General features: G+C 43.1%; 1 protein-coding gene across 3 annotated transcripts in view; it reads left to right on the top strand.

Annotated features, from left to right (window-relative positions):
* Positions 1–11,670: 11,670 nt before the first annotated feature.
* Positions 11,671–25,099, top strand: part of TMEM200A (transmembrane protein 200A) — a 72,353-nt gene continuing 58,924 nt past the window's right edge. The window contains exons 1-2 of one of the 3 annotated variants that reach the window (XM_069541366.1): positions 11,671–11,844; positions 12,201–12,668. The gene's annotated coding sequence lies outside the window, so the exon portion shown is untranslated. The other 2 variants (XM_060030531.2, XM_060030532.1) reach the window with 2 other exon arrangements.

Below are 25,099 nucleotides of genomic sequence, written 5' to 3'. Positions count from 1 at the left end.
GAAAAGGAAGTGTTGACCATGCTTTGGTAAGCAGTGTAGCTGGTGAACCTAGAAAATTGAGACCTTGCTGGGGGGCCTTGATTCAAAGCTACTAGGAACAAAACCTGACTCTTCTAGAATGGAATCAAATAAGAAACTTTAGAAAACTTCTGGAAGAAGACAACGTTTTGGAAAAGATGATGGAATTTAATTACTTTGGGGATTATTGTTATTGATTTTTATGTACTTTGGGTATTTTTCTGTAATTTCATATTGAATCCGGCATAAAAGGATATTTCAGGGATGCATTACCAATAGCTCTCAGAATCTTGTCAAATAAATTTTTACTTAGAAAAGATTTCATTTCACTGAACGTTCATTCTCCCTGACATCCCTCGAGTCAGCCCCAAATCTCCACAGCCTGAGGTCTTAAATGAATTACCTGTATCATAAGTCATGACCAAGAGATGAAAGGATGCTTTCTAGTCACACAGAACTTTGTTGGAGAGTTTTGGCCAGCGCAAAAATAACATGCCAATGTATGGGTGGAGAAATAATTAATAAAAGGCATGTCTCAGCAGTATTGTTGCAAAGCTAAATGTATCCTATAGCCCTAAGTCTCCAGTATTGTCCTGTTTCAAACATTGTCTACATTTTCCTCTCCTAGGGGTCAGAGGATGAATGCTGATTCACTATGAGGAGAGTTCAGTGTCAAGGGCAAAGGACAAGTAGCACAGTAGGATCTGGGCAAGTTAGAGGCTGGGAGTTCTGAGGGAAACAGCAGGAGACCAAGTGCCAGTCTAAGAAGAAATCACTGACAAAGGGTAATGGACATCTCTTCACCCCAGTAAATCCCGTGAGAGAGGGGCTTGCTGGAGTCCCCAAGCCAAGAGGCAACCCTCAGGGAGGAAACTATTTCTGGTTTTTGTTTTCCTTGTCTTATTAACAATTTATTTTTCTTGTTATAGAGTAGCAAATCTTCATTGTAGAAAATTTGGTCATACATATATAAGTGTATCCCTAACCAGTAAGAACAACTACTGACATTTTGTTACTTTTCCTCCCAGTGGTTTGCTGCATGTCTATTGCTTTCCATCCATATGTTTGCACACTGACAAAATCCCAAAATCTAAGTGGTAATCCAACTTTATTCATTTAATGTATTATGTGTAAATATTTCTCCAGAGACACTTGTTTCTGACTTTCCCTGGTTCTGATAGGCAATCCCTCCCTGCTGACACCCCACCCCCCATATATATATATACTTCTCTAAATTATCTGATTTTTAAATATATATATATATATATATTTATTTATTTTGCCTGTGCTGGGTCTCAGTTGCAGCATGCGGGATCTTCATTGCGGCATGTGGGATCTTTAGTTGCGGCATGTAGGATTATCTGACTTGTTTTTTAAGAGAAAAGTTGAGTATTATTTTCACAAAACCAAAAACAGGAAGGAAAGGAAGGGGAAAGGAAAAGGCGAAAGAAAAGACAGGGGCTGGTGGGGGAAGAGAGAGAGAGAGAGAGAGAGAGGAAGAGAGACTGTGTTAGTTTTACTTTGGCCTAGGAAATGTTCTTTCTGCCATTTCAGGACACCTGCCCCCTCTATGCCCAACTCACCCCCTCCATCTCTTCTGTCAATATTTCTGCACACTTTCTTTGAGCCCCAAACACTGAACAGTACACAAGTGGAGGAAAGGGGGACCATTTATTGACCTAATATTGTGCTATGAATAAATTTCTGTCAAAGTAACCAGTCAATTTGCTCCAAACCTCTCGAGGTGGGGCAATGATCAAGTGGCCCAATAGCTAATGAGCACTTAATGAATGAGTGCTGAATTGAGGTGAATGTTTTGAGCGGGGAGAGGGCAGGGAAAGGTGGGAGAAGCCTGAAGGCAACAGGAAGGCATTAGGCGCCTGCATGGAAGTGAAGCTACTAGGGTCCCACTCAAGGGAGAGAGGTGTTGTAAAAGGGGGCCTCGGGATGAAAAAGACAAAATTTCAAAACCTCACCATCTCTTTTCATCAATCAATCAGAAATGAGCATATGCTGACACCCACTGAGGCATTTCCTGTCTGGCAGCTCTGGAAACAACTCCTCAGCTTCTGCTGCCTGGGAGGGTGCTCCGCATCCTGAAAGGGGTGCTTTGGATGAAGCAGGAAGAGCTGTGTTAGTGTAGATTGAACTGTATTCGCGTTGGTGAATAAGAATCCCCTAGACTAAGGCAAGCCTTAGGCAAAATCATGAGGGAGGTTGGTTTTGAGGAGGTGGAGATAGGGAGAGAATCCAGGTCTCCAGAAAGCCCCTCAGAGACAGCAGCATTCAGAGCGCTTTCAAGGCCTTGTACCTGGCACAGGGCAAGCTCTCGGCACATGTTCTTTGAACAAGTAAACATGGAAACCGAGCCTTAGGCTCCCTCCCAGCAGGGAAGTGAGAATTCATCAGCTGTCCCCAACTGGCATAAAAGAAGTTGGGCTGTTTGACTTCACATATGAAAACAGGGAGCTCAAGAATAAAAAAAAAACCCAAAAATAGAGAACCGACCCTCATAACTGGGACTAGAAAATTCTCAGTATCTGTCCTGGGTCATGGATCGTGCCCTGTTCCCAAGTTGAATGTTAGGACAACAAGTAAGGCAATTCTATTAGTGTCCTGAGAAGGGTTATAGGGAAGTCTAGAAAGGTTGAAAAACACACTAGTTTGCTGTGGCAAGCTGAATATTTTGTATCTTATCTTTCTGTAAGAGGCAGCCATAGAAGTTTTTAGGCAAGAAAATGACCTGATTAAAAATTAACATGGTCATTTTGAGAAAGAAAGGAGGGTCAACTCCAGTTAAGGAGCTAAGTTAATGAACAAAGATATTAAGTCTTTATGAGTAAAAGTCCATTAAAATGGACTTAGTTGAAAACCCAAGTGTGACTCACAACTTAAGGAGTTTGAATCGAAACCTCTTCACTTTATGACTTTTCTTACTATAAATAGAACCCTCACCCTTGCCAGTAGTAACCACCAATTCTTATATTTATGATTACAAATTACTTCCAATGAAAAAGGCCCCAACTACCCATCCTTTCAACACCCATGCTAATGTAAAATCAAGGATAACGCAATATCGCATCACTTAAAGATCATCGAAGAATAGGAAAATTTCTCCTTCTCAGAACTTATCATTGCAAGATGCCTGAGATCTTCATGCTCACTGAGTTAGAAACTAAATATTTTGAAGAGTAGACTTTTATTTTCAGTGGAACACATGGTTTCTGTGAGCAGCAAAGAAAGTACACACTGCTCTACGGAGACGTATGTGTAACACCATGTCTTCATTCTGAGATTCTTAGAGCTTTGATATTAATGGGTGTCAGCCAAAAGGATCAATTGTGATATAGCTCATGTATTTTTGGTTTATAATTGTATTTTTGGTTTATAATTGTTGAAAAACTGTACTGTTGGAGGTGGTTGAAACATTTATCTTCCATTTCCTCATGTTTCTATGGGTAAAAAGCATAGTCAGGTGTTGGAGTACATACTTTTCTCTTTACTCCCTTTGGGGTCTCTGACGGACAGGAAAATTGTATTCTTGTTCTAGGCCTGACACTTACTAGGTGTCAAAATCTGGGCAAGTTAAACTCTTTGCTCCAACATTCCAGTGTTTATCTTCTCTCTCAAGGTTAAAAAAGTAATTTCAAATTCTCTATTGGGTAATTAATCAATCTGTGAAGGAAAACCTCCTGGCACACTATACACGTAAACACTGTAAAAGAGCATTGTTCATGATTATATTCGGTAACCTTTGTGAAAGCACTGTTCTCAATTTTTTGTTGGCACTTGTCAACTTTCATTTAAGTAGTTAATGAGAAAGCCTATAGGAAGACAAAAGAGCTGATTTGGGGCTTCCCTGGTGGCGCAGTGGTTGAGAGTCCGCCTGCCAATGCAGGGGACACGGGTTCGTGCCCCGGTCTGGGAGGATCCCACATGCCGCGGAGCGGCTGAGCCTGTGAGCCATGGCCGCTGAGCCTGCGCGTCCCGGAGCCTGTGCTCCACCATGGATGAGGCCACAACAGTGAGAGGCCCGCCTACCGAAAGAAAAAAAAAAAAAAGAAAAAGAGCTGATGTGACAAACACTTGAAGAATGGGGACTTATCTTGTCAGTAGGAAAAGAAATTCTAAATTTCCTATTCACTGGTACATGGCCAGTGAATAGGATTAATTTCTCTAAAAGCAATAATGTATCACTTTCTGTTTTTTTAAAAATTATTTGATGGTTGCTAATCAAATATACTACAGCAAAAAGTTGCATTCTCCCATAGAAGCAGAAGAGTATAAGTAGATAATGCTCTTGCTAGCAAGATAACAGAAAATCAGGCAACCATTACCTTACCTTTTTCCACATTTTGAAGTAAATTATTCTTTCACACATCTAAAAGAAAGAAAGACAATGAAGCTGCAGATTGATTGCATTTGCAAAAGATTCCTTGTGACTTTCATTTAGATATAATGAAAGTTCAGGAAGCTTTCAATTCAGTTTGCAGATCTCAGGAAGAATTTCAGAAATTTTATATTTTAGCTGATGAATTATAAGGTGAAACCTGGTTCTTAAATTTGTGGTTGCTTGTATATGTCAGTTTTGGAGAAAAGCTCTGAAAATATGAAGGTGAACTTCCTAAATCTGTCATTTATAAGTAAGATCCATCCTGTTGCTAGGTCCAGAGTTACAGAGGAGAGAAAAGTATCCAAGGTTATTGTCATTTTTTGAATGTTCATTATAAAAGTAACATAATGTCACTATAAAACAATTTTAAAAAACTAAATTGTATAAAATAAAAATTAGAAGAATCCTCTCACTGTTTAATTTTATTCCCCACTGGTAGCCTCTGCTAATATTTTAGTATATATCCTTCCATGCCTTACACACACGCACACACACACACACACACACACACACTTTTTAGCAAAGATGGGATCACACTATTCAAGATGTTCTACAACTTCTTTTCTCACTAACAGTGTCTCTTTGACATCTACCCACATCATTGGTTATAGATCTTTTCTGATTAATGCTGCATTGTATTCCATTGTATGAACATCATAATTTAACTAGTGATGAGCACGGGGTGATTTCCAGTTTTCACTGAGAAACAGTTAACATAGTTCTTGAGAGCCCAGACTCTGGCAGCAGGCTGCATGTGCTCATAAGCCCAGTTCCTCCACTTACTAACTTATTCAAATTACTTAAATTCCTAGGTCTCAGTTATTTCATCTGTAAAATGGAAAGAAATTAGCACTTACCCTAGAAAGTTGTTGTGAAGAGTTAATAAGTATAGAATGCTTAAATAGTGCCTTCCTCACTGTAAGTAATATGTGAAGGTTCACTATGGTATTTTTGTTGCTAGGGACAATACTGCAATCTATTGCTTTCATATATATCTGAATTTTAACTCTTGAACAGATCGTATGTTTTTAAGGACACAGAATTAGGCTGTGGTGAAAATAGCCCATGAACTCTTAGCCTTCATTTCTTATATAGAAGAAATATTATGAACAGAAAAGGCAATACATTGCTCTGTTCATGGAACCCCAGTGCTAGAAACCATAAATAAAGACATTTATGTTCTGAATTTCTCCAATTTATCCCTATTTCCAAAGTCCTAGTTCAGTCCATCATCTTCCCTTGCCTGGTCTGTTACAAAAATCTTCTAACATCTTTGCCTGCCTGCTTCTGGGTCCCCCATCCCTTCCAACCAACCTCTACCACTGCTGCCCAAGGGACATTTTAATGTTCCTTAATCTCTCAAGGTTAAAATGTAAACTCTTTAACCTGGGATGCAAGGCCCTTTGTGAGCTTGTCCCTGCCTATCTCTCCAATCCTTTTTACAGCTCTGGCTTACTTCCATACTCCAGCCACACTGGCTTAACCAACACACCTCTGAATGCACCACACTGTTTCATCCTCTGGAAATTGCATGCACAGTCCTCCTCCTTTGATTTCTGTACCCCCTTTGTCAATCTTTTGAAGTCTCCTTGTTTTTTAAAGCCAAGATCTTGTATCCCCCTGTCTTTGATATCTCCTTTGAACTACAGCTTCTGAAAGGATTTCTGATGACTTTAACTTTATATCACCATTTTCTACCCTAATTAGGCACTTTTCACACTGCAACTATATGCTTATGGAAGTGCCAAACATACCAGGCCACAAATATGAAGAAAAGAGCTCGAACTCTGATTTTTATAAGATCCTAACTGAATATAATGTCCGATACATTATGCGAATGCTTTCTGAATTAATGAATGAACAATCTAAAACTGAAGCTCTACTTATTTTATCGGAAAGCTGTTTCCTTAGGTGTGGAGGCATGGTAAGGCTGGGGAAATGTATATACTTCCAGGGATGTGCTGAAATCTCTCAGTCGCCTGGGGATTTTAAAACAGCCTTTCATTAGTCATGTTTTACAAGTGTTGAATAAGCACTGAGTAGGAATAGAAAGACTTGGGTTATGATCATGGTCGCACCACTCTCTGGTTATATGATCCTGAGACAGGCACTTATCTTGTGCTCATAAATTTAAAAATGAGGGAGCTGAAAGGAATGACAGCTAAGGTATTTTAAAGGTTGCTTTCCAGCAAGTTTAAAAACTGAATGTAGTGCCTAAAAGAAGATTTGACCTGCTCAAGTTCATTACAGCTCATTCCCTTATAGAAACAGGTGCTTTCAGATCAGCAATGGCACAGTGAGCAAAGATCCTAAGTGTCAAAACTCATCAAATTACTATTGTAATAGAGCAGATGATCAGGTTTGACATTTCTTTTGAAAAATGAATATTTCAACATTTCCTAATGTTCTAAAATACATGTGGGAAAGGGTATTCCCAGGGCTTCTACATAGCACAGTTAAAGCTGCATTCTGTTTTACCAACATCATGGCTTAATTAAGGTCTGTACATAAGTGTAAATGATTACTGTTTACAGAGTCAGCTGTGTGATGTACAGATTTCTGTTGGTAGTGTAATTAAGACTTCCAGATACTTATAAACATTTTTTATTTCAAAATGACAAGTCATCTTGTACTAAATTAATAAAAAAGATCTAATACAACTGTCAAGAAAGACATTATCTTTCTTTACTCCAGATCATAAATTATAGGTGGAATATTCATTACCTCAAAAGGGAAACCCTGAATTCATTTAGCAGTCATACCCCATTCCCTCTCCCACAGATCCTGGTAACCACTAAACTGCCTTCTATATCCAAGGCTTTATCTTTTCTGGATATTTCATATAAAAGGAATCATACAACATGTGAAATAAATTAAATTATGGGTGAAGAAACACTAAACTGAAAGATTTGGTAGGTTTTAAATTTTTGTTTTATTGAATATTATTAATTTAATGTGTATGTAATGTGCTATTGATTTGATTGAGCAGGAACTGGTGATTAAACTTTTTTACAATAAGTTTTCACCATGCCTGAGAATGTTATGTAAAGAGGGCCTCCATCCTGGTTAGAGGATGTAGCATTCACACAATGGTTGAGAGACATCTGCTATGTACCAGGCTCCTATTTTATTACCATTGAATCATTAAAACAGCATCATAAGGACATACTATAATTATTGACACTTTATGAGTGAGAACGATGAAGCTCAGAACGGTCAGTACAAGTTGTTTGATTCAAAGGCTATGCTCTCCGGGTAACACCACACGACCATCACCAAATAAAATGTAGCTAAAAGGGCAACATTTGGGGTATGCCTCTGGAGGGGACTGAATTGAGGGGTGATATAAGCAGAGAACTAGGGAAGTCACAAGGCAGTGAGAATTGTGTCCTTGTGTTAACACTTCTCAAATTTCAACAAGCAGACTAGTCACTTGAGGATGTTGTTAATTGCAGAATATCATTCAGTAGGTTTGGGCTGGGGCTGAGATCCTGCTATATAACAACTCCTCAGTGATGCCAATGTTGCCGAACCTCAGACCACACTTTGAGCAGCCAGGTGCTCACGCACCTTGACTGGTTCAGTACCATGGACAGGAGAACAGGTGGGCCACCACTACCATCTTCTCTGCCATTTCTCTCAAACCTCTAATATTTTCTATGGGTAGATTCTTGTAACAAAACACACAGTCAGAAATTTTTAAAGTACTTCTTGGATTGCTAGCAGCTATGTGGTGATCCTTCCCTTTATATAAGTAGGTACAAATCTGTCCAGAGGAAAGAACTGGGGCTTTATTTATTTTTTATTTATTTTTTATTATTTTTATTTTTTTGCGGTACGCGGGCCTCTCACTGTTGTGGCCTCTCCCGTTGCAGAGCACAGGCTCCGGACGCGCAGGCTCAGTGGCCATGGCTCACTGGCCCAGCCGCTCCGCAGCATGTGGGATCTTCCCGGACCGGGGCACGAACCCGTGTCCCCTGCATCGGCAGGCGGACTCTCAACCACTGCGCCACCAGGGAAGCCCAGAACTGGGGCTTTAGAAGGGAGAGAGGGTGCCTGTGTCTGCATTTTAAAAGTGTATGTCACTAGTGCTACTCAGGTAGAAAGAATCTAATCAGGTTTATTATCAAATAGGGAATTCATAAAATATTTAAGTAATATCGTCAGCCTCAACATTATAAAATATCTATTTGAGATATCTAAGTTGCACATTTGATGAACAGAAACTAGCAACATCTTTCTGCTGCTAAATCTACTCAACTATTAGCCACTTGTACATAATGAGAGAGAAAAATTTTAAATATGGCAAAATGCTACTCAAAATAACAGTGAAATTAAAATGATTTAAAATTTTAACTTTAAATGTATTTCTGCTACCTTTTACTTTCTTCTGGATTTTTTCCACCTAATTCCGTATTTTAAGGATGAACTCAGGTAGATAATTTTCTTTGACTTTGTCCTTGTTTACCCCTTACTTTGAAACAGCAACTCTGGGCGCCGGAAAAGCTTCCTCAGGGGCTTTATGACTATCAATCTATTTCACAGCTGGAACAAAGTAATTCAGATAAGAGTCTGGCAAACAATTCCATTTGTTTGCCATTAAAGATATTTTTATTTTCTGGTTGAGGAATTTTGTTCTTAGGTCTGGAGATGCTATGGGCTACATTTATGGCAAAAGCAAATGACTACCATCCCATAAACCTTCTAATAAGCCTTCCCTTAACCTTGTTACACGATCTGCTTATGAATACTTGTTCTTTTTCATTTTAATATATGTTTTCAAAATGAATTCATTCAAAATGTTTTGCCATCCATCGGGCTTATATTTGTAGTGTACCAAGAATGAAAATGTTGGCTTCCCTGGTGGCGCAGTGGTTGAGAATCTGCCTGCTAATGCAGGGGACACGGGTTCGAGCCCTGGTCTGGGAGGATACCACATGCCGCAGAGCAACTAGGGCTGTGAGCCACAACTACTGAGGCTGCTCGTCTGGAGCCTGTGCTCCGCAACAAGAGAGGTCACGATAGTGAGAGGCCCGCGCACGGCGATGAAGAGTGGCCTCCGCTTGCCGCAACTAGAGAAAGCCCTCGCACAGAAACGAAGACACAACACAGCCAAAAATAAATAAATAAATTAATTAAATTTAAAAAAAAAAGAATGAAAATGTTGAACTTCACATTTCAACATTTTTTCTCAAGTCAATTCTTGATTCCAGTGGAAGAGTCTTCTTTTTTACTATGTTAACAGCATTAAAACAAGTTTGTGGTGTGTGTGTGTAACTAAATATGTGTTGAGGAACTGTGTCACAGGTAAAAAGAGTCTTACACGTATTATTTCATTTAATCTGTGCAAAAATACTTTGAAATAGGTTTGTTCCTACTTAAGGGATGGGAAAAATGAAGTTTCAAGTCCCTCTGTTAGTACATAGTTGAGCTTGAATTATGGGAATGTTCTGTTCCCACTATGCACTCTTGTAAGATGGGTTTGTTCTAGTGGAAATTTACACATCTCAGAAGGACACTGTAAAAAATACAATATGTGAAGTGCAGTGCAGCTTGATGGTGAGAGCTTCCATCCATTACCTCAAAAGAAAATATGGAGCTAAATTCAAAATCCATTACTGACCTGGTATTTTTGCTGCGCTTTTCCCAGATGGAGGGATACTGGCCATTAGCAGAGATGAAATAATTTACCTGAGTTTGAACACTCAATGCCAGGGAAGAATTTATAAATAATATCTTGGGAGTTGCTTGGTCTACTGAATTGCAGATAATCCTGTATTTATAGAATATTTTACCCCGTTTTTTCTGAGACTAATAGTAATTATTTTTAACAGAAATGTAAATAATTCCCCTTTGGTGATCTTATGTAGTCCATTTTTCAGCTTCTTTTTTAAAGTCTAAGTTCAGAAATGAATCATCAATATTTGTGGCCAAAAGAATGTGCTTATTCCTTATTTCATGGCCTGCATCTTTGAGGGAGGCTCAGTCTTTCACTGTGTAACGTGGCTAGATGACCATTTTAAATGTGTCACTACTTGTCTTAGGATGTCATGTTTAATGGTCCTGATGGACACCATGAGCCCATTCTTCATTTCCTAGAAAGCTACTGAACATAATCAGGAGATATCCTCTCTCAGGAGCTTTACAGAGAAATGTGGTTTCAAGATATTTAGTCATAAAAAGTAGAGGCTACGATTAGAAGGAAGGCACCATGGAATCACACTCCTTTAATGGGATGCCTGGGCAAATGTGTAAGAACACCTAAGTGAGTTGAGCAGTTGGCTGTGGGCTAAAGATTATAGAAAGAGGTGGGGCAAAAATAAAACCACAGATGGTTTACAGCGGTGACTCATTTCTCCACCCCCTTCCAACTTCCAACCCTTTTAGTTTTGTTTTTAACATTTCGATTGTGAAATTTTTACTAAAAGTGCCAAATCTCCAAGTTCTTCTAGTCGAGACAGGAAGATTGTACCAAAGAAATCCATTTCTACCGCAGTCTCTCTTCACTGCCCTGATTTCCAAGATTTTTTTTAATGTTAAAGTTTTGCATGGAATTCTATTCTCTCTCTCCCTCTCGCATACATTTTCCACATCCAGAAACAAACCCTTCTTGAAAATGAGATCAGCAGATTGCACATTGAAAGACACAAATACACTGCACTAGAATGCCATACTTGCCCTCTAGTTACCAGCTCAAATGCATTCAGGAGACACATAGGTACAACCCACTCCCTGCGCTGGTGGATTGTATGCTCTGTACCTGCCAGGGTTGTGGTTGGAATATCTGCTAATCCAGAGTTTTACATAAAACTTTATTTACTGAATTGACCGGCATATATACAACCATCAGTTCTGTCTCTGCGGAATAGGAGGTAACTATCATAACATTTTACTCTATGAATAGGGCACAGTCCCCACTCACAGGATGTTTGGGGGCAAGGAGGATTAACCTACACCCCTCCTTGACTGTGATGTTTGGAGTTGAACCTAAGCACTGCTCATCGAAGCCCTCAACGATCCGGTTCGCCCTCGTCCTCCCTGCCCATGACCCTCGCCCCCGAGCCGCTCTCCCGGAGCCCCTTTCCGGGCTAGATCTGGTGGGCGCTCCAGAGCGGTGTAGATAGCGGACGTTCGCGGTGTCCGCTCCGCGCGGTGTTTGGCTCCGCTTGCGCAGCGCCCGCGCAGCCCGCCAGGGGGACCCCGACCCGCCCAGGCGCCGTCTGATAAGAAAGAGTCCGAGGGGCGTGGAGCCAGTGTCCTGCCGCGCCTGCTCCAGGAAAACCGGGATTCAGCCGGGTCTTCTCCACTCCTCCGGGGACTGGCGGGACCCCGGCTCCGAGACCTGGGGTTCCAGCGAGAGGCTCGCCCCGAGGGTGGTAGTGTCCGTTTCCACCCTCTGGCCTTCCAGCCCGGAGAAGAGCTCCTGGAAGCGGGTATTTTGTTCTCAAAGATAGGTTTTTGTCTGCGGTGATTCCCTGTTCAGGAAGTGCAACTTTGCGGCCGCTGCACGGGTCTTGGGGGCTGGGGGTCCTGGAGGGAGAGGATTGGATTTTGTCTGCATCCTCGAGGAGGAGGCTGGCGGCGAGATTGGGGGCGGCCGGGCCGGGGGAGTGCCCACGGGTCGTGGACGGCTGGAGCTTGGCGTGCACCAGGTCGCGATCGCGTGGCCACGCTCCTGGTAGCCCGCCCGGCCCCCTGCACCCCGTCCCCAGCCTCCTCTTCGGCGCTTGGGGCGTGAGGTTCGGTGGGCATCTTTCAGGAGCCGAGCAGAAAACTTTTCCCTTCCCAGCCCCCGGTCCCTTTTGTCTTTCTTGTGCGGCGGCGGCGACGACTGAGCAGCGATTCCCTGTCCCCTGCCCGGCGCACCGCGCCGGGTGACCTCCGAGGGCGGGAGCGCTCGGACTCGGTGCGCCCTACGGCTGCGGCCGGCGTCCCGGCGACCCACGGCGGGCACAGACAGCGACGCGCCCCCCGCCCAGAGGCCGCCGCCGCCACTCCCCTCCGCCGGCCCGCACACCTCGCCGCCCGCCCCCTCGCCTGACTCATCCGCCTGCCGTGGCAGCGCCGCGCCCGCTGCCCGAGCCCCGCCGGGATGGGGAGCGAGACCGCGGCTGCCCGCGGCTGCCGAGCTTCCTGCTGACGCCCCCGACCCCGTCGCCTCCTTCGCTCGGCTCCGGAGGCGCCGGACGTCGCACCAGCTCCGGGAGTGAGAGCCGCGACAGGCGACCGGACCCCCGAGGCCCCGAGCTCAGGACAGGTGAGGGGGAAGGAAAGGGTGCTGCCGGCGGTGGGGAGGTGGGTGGGCAGTCAGTGCAGCTGAAACGGGGCGCTGCTTTATTCCCCCTCCCCCGCCCCGCTTGGGACCCCGGAGTTAGGGTAAACACTGTCTCCTGAAGTTTGCGAAATAAACCAAGCCCGCCGTCAGTTCCGGACTCCCCAGTCCTCAGAGCGCAAGAGGAGCCGCGAGGGGCAGCCTCTCAGAACCCGGAGCCTTGGAGCGCCTGGCTGGGTTTCTCCAAGCTACACCCTCCTTTGTCTTCGTTCCAGAGACTCAGCATTCTCTGTAAAGATGTCCACAGCGTAATTTATAGTAGTCCTTGGCAAGAGCAAAGTGTGGTCAGGGTTTCCTAAAGCAATATCTGTATGTGGTAGTATCTTCGTAGGCGACATGGAGACGCGAAGCAATTGTTTGCCAAGTTCAGCACTATTCTTCTCCCTATGGAGTCTGTCCTTAAGAGAAAGGGCTGAGGGTTTGAAAGATTTTCTCCATTAATCATTCTTTTGCTATAATTAATTGCCCAAGCCAGCATTTCACATTTTGTAGGTACAAGCTCTCTGTGTGTATTTACTGCTGCTAGATTTCGACTGAGAAGTATGTGTATGTGTGTGTGAGGTGATATTTGTAATAAGAACAGTTCACTATTTCAATACCAGTTTCAGGCATTGGTAATGCCAGATAGTCAGATGCTTCACATTTATGTAATTTACTCATTGAAGTCAGACCAAGTACACGTTAGTCTGGTGTTGGACTAAGTATGTTGGGCTAAAGTGTCTCTTACCCGGATTTTTCTTCTAAAGACCTTCAGAAGTACTTGTGGACAACTGTACATACAGAAAACATTTCAAGAATCAACAACTATTCTTATTTGTCAGTAAGAATATTGAACTTTTAGGTTTTGCTGTCAAACCGAGTTCTGAGATACACTTTCTGTAGTGCTTTATGAATAAATTATTACCAGCTCCTATGAAAGCTATTTACTTTGCTGGTTTGTCACGTCTTGCGTTATGGAAACTCTTATAAAATGACCTTCAAGTTTGTTATTTGGCTACTGATACTAGAATATATTACCATTTTGTAAAAAGTAGGCTAAATTTCAAAACTTCTCAAATCTTACTTTATTTTTCCACTACTTTTTCCCCATACAGAAGCATCTGCTTTAGTTTCATGCTTTTCAAACAGCTTAAGTGAAGAATAGGCATTCTTCGTAACAGAAAGTAATGCTTCTATTAAGTAGAAACTATAATTAAATGCTTTAGTAAAGTAATGTTATGAGATATTTTTCACTCAAAATATATATACTGAAGGGTTAGGAATGATTTTCTCTAATGAAGTCCTACTACAGAGCTCATAATTGTGAGATGATTTAGGTATAATTTGTAACCCTGGTTATAATTAGCTTTGTATCCTAGGCTGGGGAATCTTTCAGTGAAAGAGAGTTGTGTGGGGAGCTTCTGTATGCAATTTCCAGGCAGCTGGCACATAGAGATTTACCTGCTGCTTCTGAGTCAGGTCCAGAGAAACACATGTAGTATTCCAAAGGCACCCACAGCAGAATGGATTCTTCAGGAAAGATCATTGTAAAGAATGATGGCTGCACTTGTATTCCAACTTGGAGGAATTATTAGTGAAGCTTTTGAATCTTCCCAGAGTGAGATCGCAATACCTGGACTCTTGTAGTTTCAGAATTTTGACAATAGCTCATTGGACAGAGAAAGATAACTACTGACATACAGAGGGAGTGGATTTGAACGGTTTGTTTCCCATGATAATTCTCAGCATAAAGGAAAAGAAATTCATTTTAATTTAGGAGAATAGATAAGAGCAAAAATAAAAGCAGATGTCACTTTTTACATTTCTTAAACAAAATTAGTAGAAGATAAAATAGTCTTCATGGTAATGCATATTACTTATCAATAGAATGTACAGTCTAAAAGAGGAGGCAGTTTTAAAATAAATTTCATTTAGTGTTGGTCTCCCTAAATGAGAGGCTGCATGGGGAGTTCGGTCAAGCAGAACACATCTGCAAAAAGAACTTGTGTAGAGATGGAAAAAACAAATCTGCAGTGAGAGGGACCCCTCATTTTATGACGCAAGATATGATTTGCAGTTGTATCAAGTGTATTCATTTCAGGACTTAAGATATGTTTTGTCTGCTAAGGTCTGATATGTGCCCAAGCATTCAGAAAACATGGGTGAACCCTTGTTATGGTGCCAGGCTTGCTGAAGGACAGCAAAGTAGCCTCTCCTATGGGAGCTTACAGGCTGGCGGGGAGGGGACTGGAAAAGTGCCATAGATCGCGGAGCACCTGGAGGAGTCCTTGAGCATCAGGGGACTGCTTCATACTGGGGAGCAGGATGGTGGATTTCCAAGGACACTGGATGGGCAGTTGGAAAAGCCAAGTTGTTGTCCTGGCTGAGACACTAATGATGTGGCCCTGGGTATGTTTCTAGGCTTTTCTGAGCCTCTCTGCTTTCATCGACAGACCAAGGACTTTGGACTCCTGATCTTTTCATCCTCTTTTTAAAATGCTGCATTATGAGGAAAAATCAGGATGAGGTGTGGGTGGTGGTGGGGTGGGTGAGTAAAGTCTGGGTTGGGGGAAGACAGGCTGTGCTGTACACAGGGAAAGAACAATGACCATGGTAATAGAAGGTCAAGGAGATCTGACCTGGGGCATCTGGCCCATCGTTGATTGTATGAGTTTAAAATACATAACAGGGGCTTCACTGGTGGCGCAGTGGTTGAGAGTCCGCCTGCCGATGCAGGGGACATGGGTTCGTACCCCGGTCTGGGAAGATCCCACATGCCGCGGAGCGGCTGGGCCCATGAGCCGTGGCCGCTGAGCCTGCGCGTCCGGAGCCTGTGCTCCGCAGCGGGAGAGGCCACAACAGTGAGAGGCCCGCGTACCGCAAAAAACAAAACAAAACAGAAAACAAAGTTAATAAATAGCAACATTCACTTAGTACCTGATGGTTTTCGATGAATTTTCACACATAATGCCAATCGATTTTCATTACAACCACAAGAGTTTATTCAAGCAGAAAGGTGATGAAACCAGGACTAATTTCTCAAAGCACGTTTGCACCAGTACACTCCATTGCCTTTCTGTAGGAACAGGAAAAGCTAGAACACACTTTGGAAACCCTGTGTAAATGGGAGAGAGATATAAGGGTGGCATCAGATTTTAGTGGAGTTTCAAATTTCTGAGTAAAAATTTAGGTTACATTCTGGAAGATAAGAATCTCCAATTGTGAGATCAAGACCTGACACATCTGGAATTCTGATTGTTAATCTTTAGTTTGATTACTCCTGTTCTGGGCTTCCTCCTGATCTCATCTCCCTCCCCATTCCCAGCAGGAGTTCTGGTGATTTGATTATTACAGTCATTGATAAGACTTTTCCAAGAGTTTTGAGTGCAATTGGAAAAAGGAAATTCTCATATAAAGCTGGGGATTCTTGGACCATTGTACTGTTAATTAATGGGATATGTTCCAATAGCAAATTGTGCTTTGGAAACTGTGACCAGAGGTGAAATTACACAAAATTCATGGGAATGTGAGCAAAGTGTGAAGAGGTGGATGTGTGCATTCCTTCCTACAGTGTCCTTGTCGCTCTGCTCCAAGCACTAAAGGGGTGTCAAGTGCACTAAAGGGGGTCAAGTCCCCTCCCCCTCCCCCTGTGTTCCTGTGGAAGGGAGCTGATCAGGACTCATCTGGTTATACACTCGAGGGACCTACATTTAACTACGTTAGGCAGAAAAAGTAGATTTATTGGCTCATGTGACTGGAAAGTCCAAACATGGACTTTGCTTTAGTCATGGCTGGAACCCAGAGCCTCACATGACTTTGTTAAGGTTCGTTCTGTCTCTCCTCATTTCTCAGCTTCTCTTCTTTCTGAATCAGCTTCATTCTGAGGCCTCTTTCTACGTGCTAAGAAAGGTGACCATTGGTAGTTCCGAACCTGCATCCTTTGGCTTTTGATCCATAAGAAAGAGAGGTCTTCTCTCTTCCAGGTCCCATTTATAGAATCTCCTGAAAGGGCTATGGTTGGCCCTGCTATGGAGGTCATTGAATCAGTCTCTGTGTCCAGCAGAGAGTGCTACTGTGATAGTCTTGGACTGGATCATGTGCCCAACCCTGTATATATGTGATGCTAGTGGTGGGATGGGGAAAAGGAGACCGGTAGAGGCACCATGATTGACATGATCTCTGTTAAGATCATATAGATCTCCCAAGACAATGAGGCTGCCAATCAAAAACAACATGTCTATTATTGCGGAGAATTGCCCCCTCCATTTTGAGACAGCCACTTGCACAACGATGTGAAGTTTGCACATGGAAGCAACTCAGGTGACCACGGCCATGCAAATTCCAGAAGTGGGACCTTCCTCCCAGCCAAGGCAAAGCTAGGTGATGAAATAATTCCCTCCATGTCTAGACTTTGCTAAGAGGATCTAGAATTTTTTTTTTTTTTTTTTTTTTTTTTGCGGTACGCGGGCCTCTCACTGTTGTGGCCTCTCCCGTTGCGGAGCACAGGCTCCGGACGCGCAGGCTCAGCGGCCATGGCTCACGGGCCCAGCCGCTCCGCGGCATGTGGGATCTTCCCGGACCGGGGCACGAACCCGTGTCCCCTGCATTGGCAGGCGGACTCCCAACCACTGCGCCACCAGGGAAGCCCCCAGAATATTATTGAATGAGGAGCCCACCATTTATCCATGTCCATGTGCTTTTAGCAAATACCCCTGTGCCTTATTTCCAGCCTAGGCATTTTATTTCCTGAAGGCCTGGTCTTCTAGGGATCATTTGATTAGAGACTCCTACTTTGGGCATTATGAGATTAGAGACCCAGTGACACAGTGACAGTTTGAACAAGGAAGTAAAGTGATGAACACAGAACTATTGTTTATAGAAGTTCATTGAGTTTGTGAGAAATGGGCAGAGAGGAGGCAGCAGGCACAGATTAGGGTTACCACTTAGGAGACCTAAGGTAATAGGTCCTAAATTAGAATACTGGCATGTGTGAGCAACATTATTAAGGTCTGGTGAGGATGAAGGAGCGTCTGTGTTGACAAAAACATTGGTAGGTTGAAACAGATCAAGGGGAACCAAACCAGGAAGGTAGGCTGGGCCAGTAGGTGAAGTGGCTGTGTGTTGCAGGTAGATTCATAGCAACTGGACTGTATCAAAAGGAGGCCTGTGGCCACCACGTGTCCTAGGGGCAAAACCTTTATATGTGTAGCACTGACATTTATTAAAGACCTACCTAGTATGCCAAGTACCATGTTAAATGCTTTACATTCATTATGTTATTGAAATCTCAAAAAAGCCCTCTACTGTGAGAAAGCTGAAAGTTAGGGAGGTAAATAAGTTGCTCAAGGTTATGTGGTCATTAAGTAGTAGACCTGGGATTCAAACCCTGGCAGTCTGAAACAAAAGCCTGTGCTTAAACTACGCAACACCACCTCTCAAGGTCAAGGTCAGAATCTAGTATATCAGGCCAAATTGAAGGGTGGGCCCCATATTGGGCCTCCCAGTAGGCAACCAGAGTGCCAGGAGTCCAGGTCAGACAGAGGGGATGGAATAGAGGCTATCAGGGTGAAGGTGTAGAGCATTCGTGCTCAGTGGCAAACTGGACAAGAGTGCCACAGTAAGAATAGAACAGGCGTAGATTCTTGGTTTGGGGTTTGGGTACAGGGAGGAAAGTGAGTGGGAACAGCATCAGGAAGTTGAATAGGTGGGCAGATCAATAGAACTAGAGCTTGATTGTTGATCTGAGAACAGGAACTCTGCCGTCTGCCCTGCTTTAGATATCCTTCGTGGTGTAAGTCAGTAAGAATACGGCATGGGCAACGGGCAACTCCTTAGAGGGAGACGGAGTTCTATTAGTTGTCAGGCACTATTAAGGGAAAAAAAGCTAACATTTGTAGAGCATCTGCCATGTGCCTTAGATACATAATCTCACCGAGTCTTCATTAGACTCCTGGGAGGAGATATATCGCGGCTTTTTTTTTTTTTTTTTTTTTGAGCAAGGAAATGAAGGCTTAGAGAAGTTAAATTACTTGCCTGAGCTCCTGGAGCCAGACTGGAAAATCAAGGAGCTGTCATGGAAACCGAGATATATCTGTATCTCCACCGCATCCTGGATCTTCAGGGAGACATCCTGGTCCTGGCAGGGCAAGGTCAATTTCAAGTCTGGGCCATAGACAGGGGGAAGTCAGCAGGGTTGTATGGTTGGGAAGGGACATCGTGAGTGAACGTTTAGACATCTTAATGTGAGCTGAGAGCAGGTCACCTGAATGGCGTTGTCCAGCAGGACTATATCCAGCTTTGGCAGAAAACTTAATAACCTAGTAGGTTTTTCCCCCTCAGCGCAGGCTCGCTATCATCATGCAGGATAGATACGTCAGCAAGTCAGATGTTTGGAGGGCTTAATTTTAGTCACTGACTTCAGTTGAAGAGAAGGGACCTCTGCCAGCTGCCATGGCCTGAATTTACCTTTATACACAAAGGTACTTTTCCCAGAAATATGATAAATAAGAAATAGATACATATATGGAGAGAGTTGGAGAGAGAGGAAGAGCATTAGCACATACTGAATGTAGCAGGTATGTGGAATACACTCCAGCTATAAAGGTCTATACTGGAAGATGCTCTAAATGAAACTATTTCCTGATGAAATATGAGTGATATATCATTCCCCAACAAACGCAAGGTCAAATCGGTCTCTGTGTAATTTATGACTGGATGTAGATGTTCGCTGTAGATGAACTGTGTATACATATGATAAGAAGAAAGGGAATGAAAAGGTAAGTGAAAAGAAATATTTGAGACATAGTTTTGAGAATTCATAGCCTGTTTGGGGAGGTAGGACAACCATGCGTAAACTTTTAAAGCAGCACGATGGAATAATATGATTTCAGAGTTGGCAGTATTTTTCAGAGAGTCATCAGGATCACAGTGCCAGCCAGTATTATGAAATACAAACTTAATAGTAGCAGATGAACGTAAATGTTATGGAAACTAAAAGGAGTGGAACCATCTGAAACCTGGAAGGCTGATCAGGGGAAGCTTCTGGGAGTTCTGATAAGTATGTGTGGGCAGAAAGAAGAGACAAGCGTGTTCCAGGTAGGATGACTAAACTTCTCAGTGAGCCAGAGACCACTGGGAAATGACTTGTAGTTGAACAGGTTGGGTTTGCTACTTGTTACAGTGAGGGAAAAGGTACACCACAGGAAAACGTGGGGTGTCGCAGTAAAAGGGTGTTAGAAATGCGTGATTATAGGATTTGGTCTTGTAAGTGATTTGGGAGAGGGTTTAAGGAAGCAGGACTGGGCTTCCCTGGTGGCGCAGTGGTTGAGAGTCCGCCTGCCGATGCAGGGGACACGGGTTCGTGCCCCGGGTCCGGGAAGATCCCACATGCCGTGGAGCGGCTGGGCCCGTGAGCCATGGCTGCTGAGCCTGCGCGTCCGGAGCCTGTGCTCCACAACGGGAGAGGCCACAACAGTGATAATGCTATGAGTTTGTATCTTAATAAGTCTTCTCTAGAAGGAGCAAGACTAGAGAGGCTGACACTATAATTGGCAAAGATGCAGCAAATACTCATTAGCCAGATTAGGGGAATATTGGTCATTTTGGGGGTTGGATAATATTTGTGTTTTTGTTTGTGTTCAGATAGGATTACACAGTGGTCTTGTTTCTGTCCTGATTCAGCACGGTCACAGAGTGGCCTTGTCTGGTGCGGATGCTCTGTGAAATCATTTCCATCTAACAGGAGGACCCCAGGGCCAGCTCCCCGATATAATGTCTACTGTGCTCTTTCATAAACTGCAGATGATATTCCAAAGTGTACCTGATTTCACGCACCAACTGAGATTCCCATTACAATATGATACTGTTAGTGAATTCTTCTCTTGGAGTTATGGAGGTGATTTTCTTCCTATTTTGTAAAATTTTATTTAATAGCATTTATTAAGTTCCCACTGTTTACCAGGTACCCTGTTAGATTCTGGGGAGGTCAGGATGACAAGGATCTCAAGAATCTCATAATCTAATGAGAGAACTGCATGCAAGTCAGTGACTATGATGCCTTGAAATAAAGCTGGTAGAGATATGAGAATAGGTAAAGAAGAATAGGGGCTCCTGGGATGAAAGTGATGCTGAGAAAAGTGATGCTCTTTTACAAACAGTGAGCTCATCGCAGAGGTGCTGATAGGTGGGCAGCTGCTAAGGTATGTTTGCAGTTTTGAGAATCAGCGTCTTTGGGCTGAAACGCAGTATGAACCCCAAGATTCTCAGTCCTCTCTCTAAGCTGATCTTGGTATAGAAGAGGCATGCATTTTTGGCTCACTTGGCAAAGCAAGTATCAGATCAGCTCAGTGCAAGTACGAGAACATACATGTGCAAGTATTTGTGATACAGCAGACTTAGCATTTCTGAAGGGGTGTTATTATTTCTAATAAAAGCAATACATGCTTCTAATGAAACTTTGGAAAATACAGTAACTATAAAAAAAAATTTGCCTATAATCCCATGACCCCTAAACACCCATAAGAGTCTGGCATTTTTCTTCCCCTTTATATTTAATGAAGTTTTTCCATAGTTCATAACATATTACAATGAGCTCTGTTTGCTTAACCTTGTGTCCTAAATATTTTCCAGCTTCTCGGCAAGCTTTATTAATGTTGTATAATATTTGATTGTATGATTTACCATAATTTATTAACTATTCCCTTAAGATTGGACCGTTAGGCTGTTTCCAAATAACTGGTCTTATAACTGGCATTCTGATGAAATCTTTGTTCATATTTCAGGTTACTTTTTTAAGTGAGATCCACGGAAAGGTAATCCTGGGTCAAAGAGTATAAATATTTTAAGACCTTCGGTACTTAATGCCAGTCTGATTTTCAGAATAAGTGAACTTGTGGTTGACAGTGCAGGGGAATCCCCCCTCACCGTGCCTGCACTAGGGGTTTATTTATTTTTTTCTTAAATGAGAAAAGCTACCATTTCAAAATGAGTAACAGCTCCGCCAACTGCTGATTTGGTTCCTTTGTACCCAAACCTCTCTTTTAAAGTGGAGGTTGGTCCAATGTTGTGATGAACCACTCGATTTAAAAAAATTTACTCACGAAGTGGTCCTGAATATTCAGATAGGGACCCATGACAGAGAGAAAATTAGCTTGTGAATGACTTTTTAAAGCCAATGACAGGCAGGCACGTCGTGCGAGGGCACACTTCAGACCGTGGCGTGGAGAACCTGTGAGTGAAGGTGACGCTGGACAAAGGCCCCACTTTTGGGAGCAAACGCTCTACCAAGCCTGCCTCTGTGGCCTGGCAGTCAGGTCCTCGCAGTCCTGGAACTGTGGAACATTTGGAACTGTTGAGCTCGTGGTCCCTACCCTGTGTGAAGGGGCTGTCACCCAGGGAGCATGGTCTGTTTTGTTCAGGGCCGTGCTCTCAGCAGGCGACCCAGGAGCAGTTAGTGCTGATGGGTAGAATCTGAGGTCGGCTGTGCCCTAAGGTAGGATGTGAACACCTGGGAGATCGCTCCTTCCCGAGGCCCGAGGCCCTCTTAGTCACTGATCCGCGCAAAACGAGCCAAACAAAGATCCTGAATGTGGAACCTTCTGGTTTTACGCCCTTTCCCAAAGGCAAGCCAACCATATCGAAGTGTCTAGTTTTTTGTTTTTGTTTTTTGTTTTTGGCGGTACGCGGGCCTCTCACTGCCGTGGCCTCTCCCGCTGAGGAGCACAGGCTCCGGACGCGCAGGCCCAGCGGCCATGGCTCACTGGCCCAGCCGCTCCGCGGCACGTGGGATCCTCCCGGACCGGGGCACGAACCCGTGTCCCCTGCATCGGCAGGCAGACTCTCAACCACTGCGCCACCAGGGAAGCCCGAAGTGTCTAGTTTTCAGAGTGATAAACCTTGCCTTATTGCACAAGAAGGAGGAACTTGGTGTTTATTCAGACCTCTGTGGGGTGTTTACTGCAAAGGAACTATTGAACTTTACCACAGCAGTCAATTCGAGGTGGTTTCTCAGTGCCTGTCTCAGTTTTTCCACAACTGCTCTTTTGCTGCAGAAATAATTCACAACTACAATAAAAATACTTCTGGTTTTCTTCTAAAAGTTGGAGAATATCATTATAGTGTTACGACTCCATTTTCTTCTGTGGATCTCAGTCAATAATTTTGAGCAAAATTATTTTCATTCATTTGTTCACCAAATCATTATTTACTGAGATTCATTCAGTAGTTGCTGTTGAATTATATTTATGACCCATTTTGTCAAATGTGAGGTGTGCCTTACACCATGATAGTGTAGAAAACCAGGTAGGAAAGTATGACCTATACATTTATTATTTGCTCTCTGATGAAACATACAAAAGTTCTCAAATCATCATGCATAACGTAGTAAATGCAAGCTCTGTAGGAAGTTCATTCATTAATAATTGATTCAATAAATGTTATGTGCCAGGGGCTTCCCTGGTGGCACAGTGATTGGGAATCCACCTGCCAATGCGGGGGACAGGGTTCAAGCCCTGGTCCGGGAAGATCCCACATGCTGCTAAGCCCGTGAGCCGCAACTACTGAGCCCACGTGCCGCATCTACTGAAGCCCGTGTGCTCTATAGCCCGTGCTCCACAACAAGAGAAGCCACCGCAGTGAGAAGCCCGCACACTGCAACAAAGAGTAGCCCCCTGCTCGCTGCAACTAGAGAAAGCCCATGCACAGCAACAAAGACCCAACACAGCCAAAAATAATAAATAAATTTAAAAAAATAAATGTTATGTGCCAGGATCTGGGGATAGGGTAAAGATCAAAAGAAAGGTTGTGGTGGAGTGTACATCCTAAATGAGGAAGACAAGTCAGTTTCAGGAAGTAGAAAGTCCTATGAGAAAGGGAAGGAACCTGATGTAACAGAGTGCCTGGGGTTCTGTAGATCAGAAGGTCAGGAAAGACCTCTCTGGGTTTGTCATTTGAACTAAGGCCAGCCTTGCATATTGGGGAGGGGAGGTAGGCTTTATTTTCAGGGAACTGGGAAGCCGTTAGAAGGTTTTTCTTCTGGAGCATGATGTTTGAGGTCATTTATTAAAAATAGTGGTTGAGGTTTAGAATGCTAAGCAATATTGTGATGATGGTGTTGGAGCCGGGAATGAAAGCAACGTTCACGTTAGAAACTCCCTGTGTAGTTCCGCTCAAGATGTGCCCTGCATCATTATGTGGCTGAAGGCATCCCGTAAATAGTATATCCACCTTCAAAGGGTTTTTAATGTGACTACAGATATTCTATATTAATATAAGTATAGTTCTGTCCATAAAATATAAACAGCTTAATCAGTCCACTGTGAAGTTTTTATGTAAAGCTTATATATTTTTAACTGTGCCTAGCATAGTGACTTGTGTATTGTACGCATTCAGTTAATGTTTGCTGAATTAATTATATTGAATCTTCTATACTGTCAGTAAAATATCACCCTACGATATAAAATCACATTTAAGACAGAGTGTTTTTATGAAAAGACCAAATTATTTCTTAGAAAAAAATTTAGATAAAATGTTAACTGTACTCTGCATATTAATTTTCAATTATAGTCAAAATTAAAAATTGAAATATTGAAAATAAAAATCTAATTCACAGCTATAATTATCTTCTTTATATGCAGTATAGGTGGAAGTCTCTGGAAAGTCCACATGTTAGATAAGGGTTTCATTAGCAACAGTTGGTTTTATCACACTCTATTTAACACATGTGGAAATTCCTTCTTTATTTTATGAGTCTCCCAATCGTTGAACCAACCTCTATTCAGAACTCTTCTACCAACACTGGCGTAGTGGAACGTAGATGATAATAGCATATAATTAGTGATGTTTGTTAAGCTCATTGTCTTACGGGAGACCGAGTTCAAAATATACTTATTGAGTCATCAGACATTTATGGAGAGTGGACCAAGTGCCATCCACTGTGGTCGGTTCTGGAAGTTAACAGGCTTCTCGCGAGGAACTCACAGTCCAGAGAGCAATCTGGTACATACTTAGAGCAAGGGTGAGAGTTTTGAAAGATGATCTTTGGGTCTCCCTGAGTCTAAGCTTGGGGAAAGGAGATGGTAATGAGTGAAACTGGGCATTATTTCACAGAAGCCTTCAATGTGGAATTTGGTTAGGTTTTTTTTTTAAAGACAGATTACAAAAAGGAGACAAAGAAAAAAAAAGGCAGCACGTGCCATCCATCTTCTGGCAACAAGGCCATCTACGTCCCGATTCTCATTTCTACTGATATTACCCTGGGGGTTCCCCAGCTGCCAGTGACTCAGTGTTCACTTGGCAGGAGACCCAGGGACTGGCAACATCCCCCTGCCTCCTCCCACACACAACCCCATGAACCCTGCCCCCTTGGCTCACCAGCCTTG

The sequence above is a fragment of the Delphinus delphis genome, chromosome 14, assembly GCF_949987515.2.
Source record: "Delphinus delphis chromosome 14, mDelDel1.2, whole genome shotgun sequence".
Classification (NCBI taxonomy): domain Eukaryota; kingdom Metazoa; phylum Chordata; class Mammalia; order Artiodactyla; family Delphinidae; genus Delphinus; species Delphinus delphis.
This window is presented reverse-complemented; position numbering and strand designations above follow the sequence as displayed.